The following is a 12,538-nucleotide window of genomic DNA, read 5'->3' as shown; positions in this document are numbered from 1 at the left end:
AGTGTTAAGATTTGAGGTAAATATTCATCTCCAACGTTTGGTTACATTTAGTTTGGTTTAGTTTAGTTTGGTTTGGTTATACAGCAGATACACAGACCCTTTGGTCCACCATGTTCACGCCGACCATCGATCACCTGTTCACACCAGCTCTATCTTATCCCACTTTCGCGTCAACTATAGACAATAGGCAATAGGTGCAGCAGTAGGCCATTCGGCCCTTCGAGCCAGCACCTCCATTCAATGTGATCATGGTTGATCATCCCAAATCAGTACCTCATTCCTACCTTCTCCCCATATCCCCTGACTCCGCTATTTTTAAAAGCCCTATCTAGCTCTCTCTTGAAAGCATCCAGATAACCTTCACAATGGCAGGCAGTGACTAGTGGGGTACCGCAAGGCTCAGTGCTGGGACCCCAGCTATTTACAATATATATTAATGTTCTGGATGAGGGAATTGAAGGCAATATCTCCAAGTTTGCGGATGACACGAAGCTGGGGGGCAGTGTTAGCTGTGAGGAGGTTGCTAGGAGACTGCAAGGTGACTTGGATAGGCTGGGTGAGTGGGCAAATGTTTGGCAGATGCAGTATAATGTGGATAAATGTGAGGTTATCCATTTTGGTGGCAAAAACAGGAAAGCAGACTATTTTCTAAATGGTGGCCGATTAAGAAAAGGGGAGATGCAGCGAGACCTGGGTGTCATGGTACACCAGTCATTGAAAGTAGGCATACAGGTGCAGCAGGCAGTGAAGAAAACGAATGGTATGTTAGCTTTCATAGCAAAAGGATTTGAGTATAGGAGCAGGGAGGTTCTACTGCAGTTGTACAGGGTCTTGGTGAGACCACACCTGGAGTATTGCGTACAGTTTTGGTCTCCAAATCTGATGAAGGACATTATTGCCATAGAGGGAGTACAGAGAAGGTTCACCAGACTGATTCCTGGGATGTCAGGACTGTCTTATGAAGAAAGACTGGATAGACTTGGTTTATACTCTCTAGAATTTAGTAGATTGAGAGGGGATCTTATAGAAACTTACAAAATTCTTAAGGGGTTGGACAGGCTAGATGCAGGAAGATTGTTCCCGATGTTGGGGAAGTCCAGGACAAGGGGTCACAGCTTAAGGATAAGGGGGAAATCCTTTAAAACCGAGATGAGAAAAACTTTTTTCACACAGAGAGTGGTGAATCTCTGGAACTCTCTGCCACAGAGGGTAGTTGAGGCCAGTTCATTGGCTATATTTAAGAGGGAGTTAGATGTGGCCAAGGGGATCAGAGGGTATGGAGAGAAGGCAGGTACGGGATACTGAGTTGGATGATCAGCCATGATCATATTGAATGGCGGTGCAGGCTCGAATGGCCTACTCCTGCACCTAATTTCTATGTTTCTAACCTCCCTCTGAGGCAGAGAATTCCACAGACTCACAACTCTCTGGGAGAAAAACTGTTTCCTCGTCTTCGTTCTAAATGGCTTACTCCTTATTCTTAAACTGTGACCCCTGGTTCTGGACTCCCCCAACATCGGGAACATGTTTCCTGCCTCTAGCGTGTCCAAGCCGTTAACAATCTTATATATTTCAATGAGATCTCCTTTCATCCTTCGAATCTCTAGTGTACAAGCCCAGCTGCTCCATTTTCTCAGCATATGACAGTACCGGCATCCCGGGAATTAACCTTGTAAACCTACGCTGCACTCCCTCAATAGCAAGAATGTCCTTCCTCAAATTAAGGGACCAAAACTGCACACAATACTCCAGGTGTGGTCTCACGAGGGCTCTGTACAACTGCAGAAGGACCTCTTTGCTCCAATTTTCGATTCCTCTTGATATAAAGGCCATCATGCCATTTGCTTTGTTCACTGCCTGCTGTACCTGCATGGTTACTTTCATAGACTGATGTACAAGCAGCCCCAGATCCTGTTGTACTTCACCTTTTCCCAACTTGACGCCATTTAGATAGTAATCTGCCTTCCTGTTTTTGCTACCAAAGTGGATAACCTCACATTTATCTGCATTTATCCTCACATTGATATGAATCTTTCCACAATTTACAGGGCGGCACAGTGGCCTGGCTGGTAGAGCTGCAGTTGTGCAGCATCAGAGACCCACGTTCGATCTGGACCTTGGTTCTGTGTGGAAATCTCCCTGTAACCGTGTGTGTGGTTTCCTCCCACATCCCAAAGACGTGTGGGTTTGTAGGTTAATTGGCCTAGTGTGTAGGATGTTGTTGGGAAATTGGGATAACATAGGAATATTGAGAAGGGGTGATGGAAGGTTGGGGGGAGGGGGGGTAGGGAACAGAGGGGCGAAGGGCCTGTTTCCATGCTGTATCTCTAAATAAACTAAATTGACAATTGAAGGGAGCATAGAAGACGTGAAAAATAAATACAAACATCCAGCAGGTCAAGCAGCATCATGGAAAGAGAAACAGGATTAATGTATCAGATCAAAGACCCTTCATCAGAAAAAAATGACAAATGAACAAATGTAAAGTCAGCTTAAACATGACACAGATAGAAAATACATTAACTATTGGAAGTGGTAGTAAATGCTTGAAATACTCAGCAGGTCAGACGCACCTCTGTTCATAGATGGTGCCTGACCCATTGAGTAGTTCCTGATGTAAATGTATCCATTGCCATTTCTCATGTCTGGACCATACACGTGTTACCTTCTTAACATGGGTCCCTGCAAGGGGGTTGTGAACTGCCTGTAAACATTGTAGTTGCTGACAGGTTTCCAGAGTTCATGAAAAAATGGGCTGGAGTTTCTAGCCCCAAGAATACTTTTTTAGAAACATAGAAAATAGGGTGCAGGAGTAGGCCATTCGGCCCTTTAAGCCAGCACCGCCATTCCGTATGATCATGGCTGATCATCGAAAATTAGTACCCAGTTCCTGTTTTCATCCCATATCCCCTGATTCCGTTAGCCCCAAGAGCTCTATCTAACTCTCTCTTGAAAACATCCAGTAAATTGGCCTTCACTGCCTTCTGTGGCAGAGAATTCCACTGATTCACAGCTCTCTGGTTGTAAAACGTTTTCCTCATCTTGGTCCTAAATGGCCTACCCCTTATACACTGCGACTCTGGTTCTGGACTTCCCCAACATTTTCCTGCATCTAGCCTGTCCAATCCCTTAAGAATTGTATATTTTTGTTATAAGACCCCCAGAATCTTGCTCCAAAGCTTTTCACAGTACCTCAGTAACATAACAATAATAACCCCAACCTAACCCACCTAACCTAGAGAAGCAGATTTCCCACTCCTCACATAACTCCCCATTCCTTCCCCCTCTAAACAAAGTATCTGTGTTACCCCATCTTTTCATCCACTCTCTACGCAAGACGCAACTTGGAGGCCAATTAACCAACAAATCCACATGTTGGGATGTGGGAGGAAACCGGAGCACCTGAAGGAAGCCCATGTGGTCACAGGGGGAGCATGCAAACACCCCAGAGACACCCTCTCGATCTGTTGATGAAGTCTGTGCTCCCTTGCTCCAGGAGAGGCTGAACCCTAAGCCCACTAATCATCAATCACTTTCCGCTTCATACCTTAATCAATGGCATATCTGCATGGTCCATAAAACTGTCCCAGACAAGACCTGGTCTCCTCCCCCTCTCAATGCCAAGATATAACTTCTCCATTATCATGTCCGGCTCAGAGCAGCTCCCAGAAATCACCATGTTATGATCCAGATTCCCGCACTACACAATTGTGCACTGTATCCAATGTTCATGGCCTGAGGTTATCACTGTTCCATTACTGCCAGTAGACTTGCATTGTCATGAGCCAAAGGTGCAGAGGCCAAACCAGAAAATTACTCCTCTGTGACAAATTATTTATTTTCAGGACAAGCCATTCTGAAGTTTAACCACTGCAACTCATCACCACCTGCAGAAGATAAACATGTTTGGCTTGTTCAAGATTAGTGGCAAATGCAAGAAGAATTGAGTTAGTTCCCATTTATTTAGTTCGAAGTTCAAGTTCAAATTTATTAGTCACATACACCTAGGTGTAGTGAAATTCTTTTTGCTAATGCAGCACATAAAAAAGAATACAAACATGACAATAATAAATAGCTTTAACATAAAAACATCCCCCCACAATGGTTCCCATTATGGGGGAAGGCACAAAGTCCAGTCCCATCCCCGATGTCCACCCATAGTCGGGCCTATTGAGGCCTCCACAATTGCCTCTACGGAGGCCCGATGTTCCAGGCCGTCCTCGCCGGATGATGATGTTCCGGCGTCAGGAGAGTCCTCTCAGCGGCATGGGAACCCTGGAACGGCCGCCTCCCTACTCGAGACCGTGGCTTCCGGAGCCGACAAGGCCGCGCCGAATGGAGCTCAACTGGTGATCTCATCGAGAGATCCCAGGCTCCCGATGTAAAGTTCAGCGCCGCCGCCCGCAGCTCCGCGATGTTTTTAACGCCGGTCCCAGCTCACCGGAGTTCCAGCGCTGCGACCCAGGCAAGGCACCGCCCGCCCCGCAATGGTGCTCCAGCGCTGCACCGCCGTCCTCAGACCCGCAGCTCCGCGGCCACCGAATTTACGGAGGCCAATTAACCTACAAACCTGTTGTGTTCAAGAAGGAACTGCAGATGCTGGAAGATCAAAGGTACACAAAATTGCTGGAGAAACTCAGCGGGTGCAGCAGCATCTATGGAGCAAAGGAAATAGGTGACGTTTCGGGCCGAAACCCTTCTTCAGACCCTTTTCTAGAACAGGTGGGAAGGGATTTGACCAAGGGGGATAGGATGGAGTCAAGGTTTGTGGAGATGAGTTCGGTGGGGCACGAACAGGCAAAGACAATGGGTCTGCCGGGAGAGCCGGGTTTGTATTTTGGGGAGAAGGTAAAACCGGGCCGTGCGGGGCTGGGGAACGATGAGGTTGGAGGCTCGGTCGGGCAGGGCGTGGGAATTGATGATGTCGGTGATGGTGCTAGATATGGTGGCCTGGTGCTCGTCAGTGGGGTCATGGTCCAAGGGTAAGTAGGAGGAGGTGTCCGAGAGTTGGCGCATGGCCTCAGCTTTGTAGAGATCGGCGCGCCAGACTACCATGGCACCTCCCTTGTCGGCTGGTTTGATAACCCAATCTGGGTTGTTGCGGAGTGATTCAATGGCAGTGAGTTCAGGGGGGGGAGAGATTGGAGTGAGACAGGGGAGTGGAGAAGTTGAGGCGGTTGACGTTGCGGCAGCAGTTCTGGATAAAGAGTTCCAGAGCTGGGACATTACGAGGGGGGTTCCACGAGGAGGGGGTGCGTTGGAGATGGGAAAAGGGGTCATCATTGGGGGGCGAGGACTCCTTCCCGTGGACGTGCGCTGTGAAGCGGAGGCGACGGTAGAAGCGCTCCAATTCATGGTGGGCGCGGAACTCATTGAGGTGGGGACGGAGGCGGACAAAGGTAAGACCTCTGCTGAGGACAGACCGTTCGGTGTGGGAGAGGTCGGGGGGGGATGGTGAACACCCGGCAGGGATGGGGGTTGGGGCAGAAGGAAGGCAGGTGGGTGGACTGGGGACGGGGCGATGTGTGGGGGGGGGGGGTTGTGGGTGTTGGAGGGGTGGTGGGTGGTCAGGGGGTGGGGGTGTGAAAGGGCTGTAATGTGGGTGGGGAAGAGCGGTGGTGACATAGTTGGATGGGGATGGGGAGAGTCAGTGGAACAGCCACTGAGGTTAGCGAGGCTGGGCAGACGGGCTCTAGGACCCAGTGGAGTTAAGCCCAGGAGAGTGGGAGTGAGCAGCGTGAAGGCTTCAGGCCCAGTGGAGAGTCCAGGCTCCAGGTAAGGTGACGGCTGTGGGTTGTTGGAGGGGGGTGGAGTGGCGCGGTCAAGGGTCACCGGGCCCGATGGTCGGTGTCCAGCAAAGATCTTATAGCGGACAAGATGGGTTACTCTCACGCAAACGTGTAGTAGCTCATGGGCGGATTCATGGGTGATTATAGGACTCATTTTAGCAACCAGCACCCGCCATCTTGCTCCGCCATCTTGTTCCGCCATCTTGCTTCCGGCCAAAGATCGGATCTTTGTTTCCGCAGCGGGGAGAGGGAGTGCGGGGCCCGGGGCAGCGGGGAGAGGGAGTGTGGGGCCCGGGGCATAGGAGGGGGGGGGGGGGGGGAGACATTTAAGTGGGGGCAGGCGAGGGAGTGCCGGGGTGGGGGGGGGGGCGGGGGGGGGGGGATAAGGCCTAGTGTGTGTGAAGTTGCGGGGAGGTTTACAATGTTTCTTATTTAATGTCCCTTGTCTAGTCTGAAATAAAGTTCATCATTGGATCAGAAGAAATATAATAGTGTGCGTTATATGATTATATACATTTATATCACATTCATGTATGTGTGTTTATAAACATTTTATTCTTTAACAAGAATTAACAGAATTATGAACTAACAGAATTATGAATCTAACCCTATATCACACATAAAAACCTCCCCCGCAATGTCAATTACCCTGCGAGTCGGGTCGGTTCCGGTTACTACAAAATCAACTCAAACACTGCTTGTGAGCCATTTTAAAAGAAATGATTTAAAAAAGACAATTACCAGAGTCAAATTTTATTCTTGACAAGAAGTATGAACTGACAGAATTATGAATCTAACCCTATATCACACACACAAACTGTTGCCCCGCAACATTGATTACACTGCGAGTCGGGTCGGGTCGGCTCCGGTTACTAAAATGGGCGGGGAAAATGCCCAGGATCCCCTCCAATGGCAATGGCAATGGAGGAGACCCAGGACAGAGAGGTCGGATTGGGAATGGTAGGGGGAGTTGAAGTGCTGAGCCACCGGGAGGTCAGGTAGGTTATTGCGGACTGAGCGGAGGTGTTCAGCGAAACGATCGCCCAACCTACGCTTGGTCTCACCGATGTAAATCAGCTGACATCTAGAGCAGCGGATGCAGTAGATGAGGTTGGAGGAGATACAGGTGAACCTTTGTCGCACCTGGAACGACTGCTTGGGACCTTGGATGGAGTCGAGGGGGGAGGTGAAGGGACAGGTGTTGCATTTCTTGCGGTTGCAACGGAAAGTGCCCGGGGAGGGGGTGGTGCGGGAGGGAAGGGAAGAATTGACGAGGGAGTTGCGGAGGGAGCGGTCTTTGCGGAAGGCAGACATGGGGGGAGATGGGAAGATGTGGCGAGTGGTGGGGTCACGTTGGAGGTGGCGGAAATGGCGGAGGATTATGTGTTGTATTTGCCGGCTGGTGGGGTGAAAGGTGAGGACCAGAGGGACTCTGCCCTTGTTGCGTGTGCGGGGATGGGGAGAGAGAGCAGTGTTACGGGGTATGGATGAGACCCTGGTGTGAGCCTCATCTATGGTGGCGGAGGGGAATCCCCGTTCCCTGAAGAACAAGGACATTTCCGATGCCCTGGTATGAAATGTCTCATCCTGGGAACAGATGCGGCGTAGGCGGAGGAATTGGGAGTAGGGGATGGAGTCTTTACAGGGGGCAGGGTGGGAAGACGTGTAGTCCAGATAGCCATGTGAGTCAGTGGGTTTGTAATGTATGTCGGTACATTCCCATTCCCAATCCGACCTTTCTGTCCTGGGTCTCCTCCATTGCCAGAGTGAGCAACAGCGGAAATTGGAGGAACAGCACCTCATATTCCGTCTGGGGACCTTGCGTCCTTATGGCATTAACATAGAATTCTCCCAATTTGGCTAGCCCTTGCTGTCTCCTCCCCTTCCTTAACCCTCTAGCTGTCTCCTCCCACCCGCCCGCCCTCGGGCTCCTCCTCCTCCTCCTCCCCTTTTCCTTCTTTCTTTCCCCCACCCCCCATCAGTCTGAAGAAGGGTTTCGGCCCGAAACGTCGCCTATTTCCTTCGCTCCATAGATGCTGCTGCACCCGCTGAGTTTCCCCAGCAATTTTGTGTACCTTCGATATTCCAGCATCTGCAGTTCCCTTTTGAACACATCTATGTTGGGTAGGTCGGTTCCGGCGGCCATGTTGAGTAGGTCGGGTCCGGCGGCCATGTTGGGTAGGTCGGATCCGGTGGCCATGTTGGGTAGGTCGGGTCCGGTGGCCATGTTGGATAGGTCGGGTCCGGTGGCCATGTTGGGTAGGTCGGGTCCGGTGGCCATGTTGGGTAGGTCGGGTCCGGTGGCCATGTTGGGTAGGTCGGGTCCGGTGGCCATGTTGGATAGGTCGGGTCCAGCGGCGATGCTGGATGGGCCCAGTGCGGTGGCCATGTTGGGTAGGTCGGCTCCGGCGGCCATGTTGGGTAGGTCGTTCCGGCGACAATGCTGGATGGGCCCAGTGCGGCGACGATGCTGGATGGGCCCAGTGCGGCGGCCATGTTGGGTAGGTCGGGTCCGGCGACCATGCTGGATGGGCCCAATCCGGCGGCCATGTTGGGTAGGTCGGGTCCGGCGGCCATGTTGGGTTGGTCGGGTCCGGCGACGATGCTGGATAGGCCCAGTGCGGCGGCCATGTTGGGTAGGTCGGGTCCGGCGACGATGCTGGATGGGCCCAATCCGGCGGCCATGTTGGGTAGGTCGGGTCCGGTGATGATGCTGGATGGGCCCAGTGCGGCGGCCATGTTGGGTAGGTCGGGTCCGGCGGCCATGTTGGGTAGGTCGGGTCCGGCGGCCATGTTGGGTAGGTCGGGTCCGGCGGCGATGCTGGATGGGCCCAGTGCGGCGGCCATGTTGTGTAGGCCCGGTGCGGCGGCCATGTTGTGTAGGCCCGGTGCGGCGATGAGTGAGGAGGTTTTTTAGGAGGATATAGGCCAGGTGGGACTTTAGTTTAGTTTAGTTTAGAGATACAGCTCGGAAACAGGTACTTCAGCCCACCGGGTCCGCGCTGACCAGCGATCCCCGCATATTAACACTATCCCACACCCACTAGTGACTGTGATTTGTGGTGATGGGACATGTTGGTCAGTGTGGGCGTTGGGCCGAAGGGCCCGTTTCCATACTGTATGCTACTAGGCCCTGCGGCCCACTGAGTCCACACTAGTGTGTAGGGAGAAACTGCAGATGCTGGTTTAAACCAAAGACAGATACAAAAAGCTGTAGTAACTGAAGAAGGGTCTCGACACAAAACGTCACCTATTCATTTTCTCCAGAGAAGCCGCCTGACTCCAGCTTTTTGTGTCTGTCTTCCATTCACACTAGTTCTATGTTATCGTCCTTGTGGAATGGCCGTTCACAAGAAGCCTGATCACAGAAGAGTTGAAGCTGCTCCTGAATCAGGTGGTGCATGGTTTTAAGCTCGAGACCCACTGCCAGACGGGTGCAGAGAGCTGAGAGAGAGACGGGCTGTGACAAAGCTTTGTTTATGTTGGCTGCTATTCTGAGGCAGTGTAAAGTGTGAGAAGGAGTTATAGTGGGGAATCTGGTCTGCAATTCTTGCAGTCTTTGGCAGAGCTGTTCCCAAACCAAGCTAGAATGCAACCTGACAGTTCCTATGATACATCAGCACAAGTTTGTGATGGGCCTGTCCCACTTAGGCAATTAACTGGGCAACTACAGGCAACTGCCGCAACATTTTCAACATGTTTTTAAAATTTCGGCGACAGAGGCGAGGAGACACCACGCGTTAATACATCATCACACCGTGTCTTTTTCGGTGACCTGATACGTCAGGCAATTATGCCGGCAGTCGCCGAAAAAAATCGCCAAGTGGGACAGGCCCTTAACACTATCCTACACACACTGGGGACAATTTACACTTATAACAAGCCAATCAACCTACAAACCTGTACGTGTTTGAAGTGTGGTTGGAAACTGAAGATTTCAGAGAAAACCCACGTGGTCACGGGGAGAACGTACAAACAAATAAGATCAAGTGGGACAGGCCCTTTAGTGTGCGGGGATCGCTGGTCGGTGCGGACTCAGTGAGCCGACCACACCTGGAGTATTGTATGCAGTTTTGGTCCCCTAATTTGAGGAAGGACATTCTTGCTATTGATGGAGTGCAACGTAGGTTCACAAGGTAAAATTCCCGGGATGGCGGGACTGTCATGCTGAGAGAATGGAACGGCTGAGCTTGTATACTCTGGAGTTTAGAAGGATGAGAGGGAATTCACCACCCTCTGACTAAATACATTTCTCCTCATCTCCTTCCTATAAGAATGGCCATTAATTCTGAGGCTTTGACCTCGAGTCTTAGACTCTCCCACTAGTGGAAACATGCTCTTCACATCCACTCTATCCAGGCCTTTCGCTATTTGGTACGTTTCAATGAGGTCCCCCCCTCATTCCTCTAAACTCCAGCACATACAGGCCCAGTGCCGACAAACGCTCATCATATATTAACCCATTCATTTCTGGGATTTATTCTTGTAAACGTCTTCTGGACCCTCTCCAGAGCCAGCACATCCTTCTTCAGATAGGGGGCCCAAAATTGCTCACAGTACTCCAAATGCAGCCAGACCAGCGCCTTATGGAGCCTCAGCATTACATCCCTGTTTTTGTATACAAGCACTCGTGAAATAAATGCTAGTGTTGAGTTCACTTTCTTTGCTACCGATAAGTGCTGAGTCCATGACAAATACATGAATAAAATGCAAGGTTTAATACCAGTGCTTTCTGCTCGCGGTCGATGAGGAGCTGGTCCATGTACCATTCCGTGATCTCTCGGTTCACCTGGTGTAGGTTCAGCGCTGGGCTCTGCAGAGCCGAGTAGAGTGCCTGCACATCGCTCTTCTCCAGCGCCTCGTCCACATACTCCAAAGCCGCTTGCACTGTGAATGGAAAAGTCACTCGTTGCATTGAGCGCGCTGCAGGCTAGGCAAGTACCACACAACATTAATGGTAGGGTTATGGTGCCACCTGTCAACCCAGAGCAAGGAGGGACTGAGAGAGAGGTGGACCGGTGAGAGCAATGGGCGGGGAGGGGGGGTGGGGGGGGGGGGGGGGCGGGGGTGCAGATAGGACTGTTCGATACTTTTGTAACTTTGTCACCAATGGACTATTGTGGGCTGCATCTTTCCTTGGCCACCGGTGTCCACTCCGATTTTTCTGAACCTCCTAGTCATTGAATTTGTCAGCACAGAGTAACTAGTCGATACATTAAAGGCCTTGCATTGTCCTGCATGGACCAGAGTTCTCGTGGTAATCTGGGTTTTATGTTATGATTGGAAGAAGCTCAATGGGTTTGAAAATAGTGAAAAGAAATGTATAAAGATAGAAGACATCCCGATCCTCGGTGTGCCTCTAGGGGACATCAAAGGAGAGGCACCTATTCTGCAGAATATGAACTTAATAAAAACACTTCTTTGCCTGAGTTTGTCTCAAAAGCGTTTGTGATTTTGAATCTCACAACTTGGATTTTGAATCTCACACCTCTGCTACAGCCACAGTCACTCAAGGTGTTCCCCAAGGCTCCATACTCGGACCCCTCCTCTTCATCATCTACATCCTCCCCCTTGGTCAGATACTCCACCACTTCAACCTGGACTTCCACTGTTACGCTGATGACATCCAGATCTACCTCGGCACCAAATCCCCCCACAACCGCCCCCCCCTCTCCCATATCAACTCCTGTTTGTCAGCTATAAAAACCTGGATGCAACATAACTTCCTCAAACTCAACAGCGATAAGACAGAATTCATAGAAACATAGAAAATAGGTGCAGGAGTAGGCCATTCGGCTCTTCGAGCCGAATGGCCCACCCCATTCAATATGATCATGGCCATTAATTCTGAGGCTTTAATCCAACTCAGTATCCTGTACCTGCCTTCTCTCCATACCCCCTGATCCCTTTAGCCACAAGGGCCACATCTAACTCCCTCCTAAATATAGCCAATGAACTGGCCTCAACTGCCTTCTGCGGCAGAGAATTCCAGAGATTCACCACTCTCTGTGTGAAAAATGTTTTCCTCATCTCGGTCCTAAAAGATTTCCCCCTTATCCTTAAACTGTGACCCCTTGTTCTGGACTTCCCCAACATCGGGAACAATCTTCCTGCATCTAGCCTGTCCAACCCCTTATGAATTTTGTACATTTCTATAAGATCCCCCCTGAATCTTCTAAATTCTAGCGAGTACAAACCGAGTCTATCCAATTCCTCCTCATAGGCTCCAAAGCCACACTCAGCAAAATCAATAACCCCACTCTCACCATCGACAGCACCACTGTCTCCCCATCTCCCCAGGCCCGCAACCTTGGCGTGATCTTTTATTCCACCCTCTCCCTTGAGCCTCACATCCGCCATGTCATTAAAACCGTTCAAAAAGGAACTGCAGATGCTGGAATATCGAAGGTACACAAAATTGCTGGGGAAACTCAGCGGGTGCAGCAGCATCTATGGAGCGAAGGATATAGGCGACGTTTCGGGCCGAAACCCTTCTTCAGACGGTCTGCTGCACCCGCTGAGTTTCCCCAGCAATTTTGTGTACCTATGTCATTAAAACCTCCTTCTTTCATCTCCGCAACATCGCCAAACTCAGACCCTCTCTCACACCTCCCGCTGCTGAAAGACTCATCCATGCCTTCATCTCCTCCCGACTGGACTATTACAACTCTCTTCTCCTTGGCATCAGCTCCACCTACATCAACCGACTCCAACTGGTCCAGAACGCAGCCGCCCGACTCATCACCCAC

The sequence above is a fragment of the Amblyraja radiata genome, chromosome 40 (assembly GCF_010909765.2).
Source record: "Amblyraja radiata isolate CabotCenter1 chromosome 40, sAmbRad1.1.pri, whole genome shotgun sequence".
In the NCBI taxonomy this organism is placed as follows: domain Eukaryota; kingdom Metazoa; phylum Chordata; class Chondrichthyes; order Rajiformes; family Rajidae; genus Amblyraja; species Amblyraja radiata.
This window is presented reverse-complemented; position numbering follows the sequence as displayed.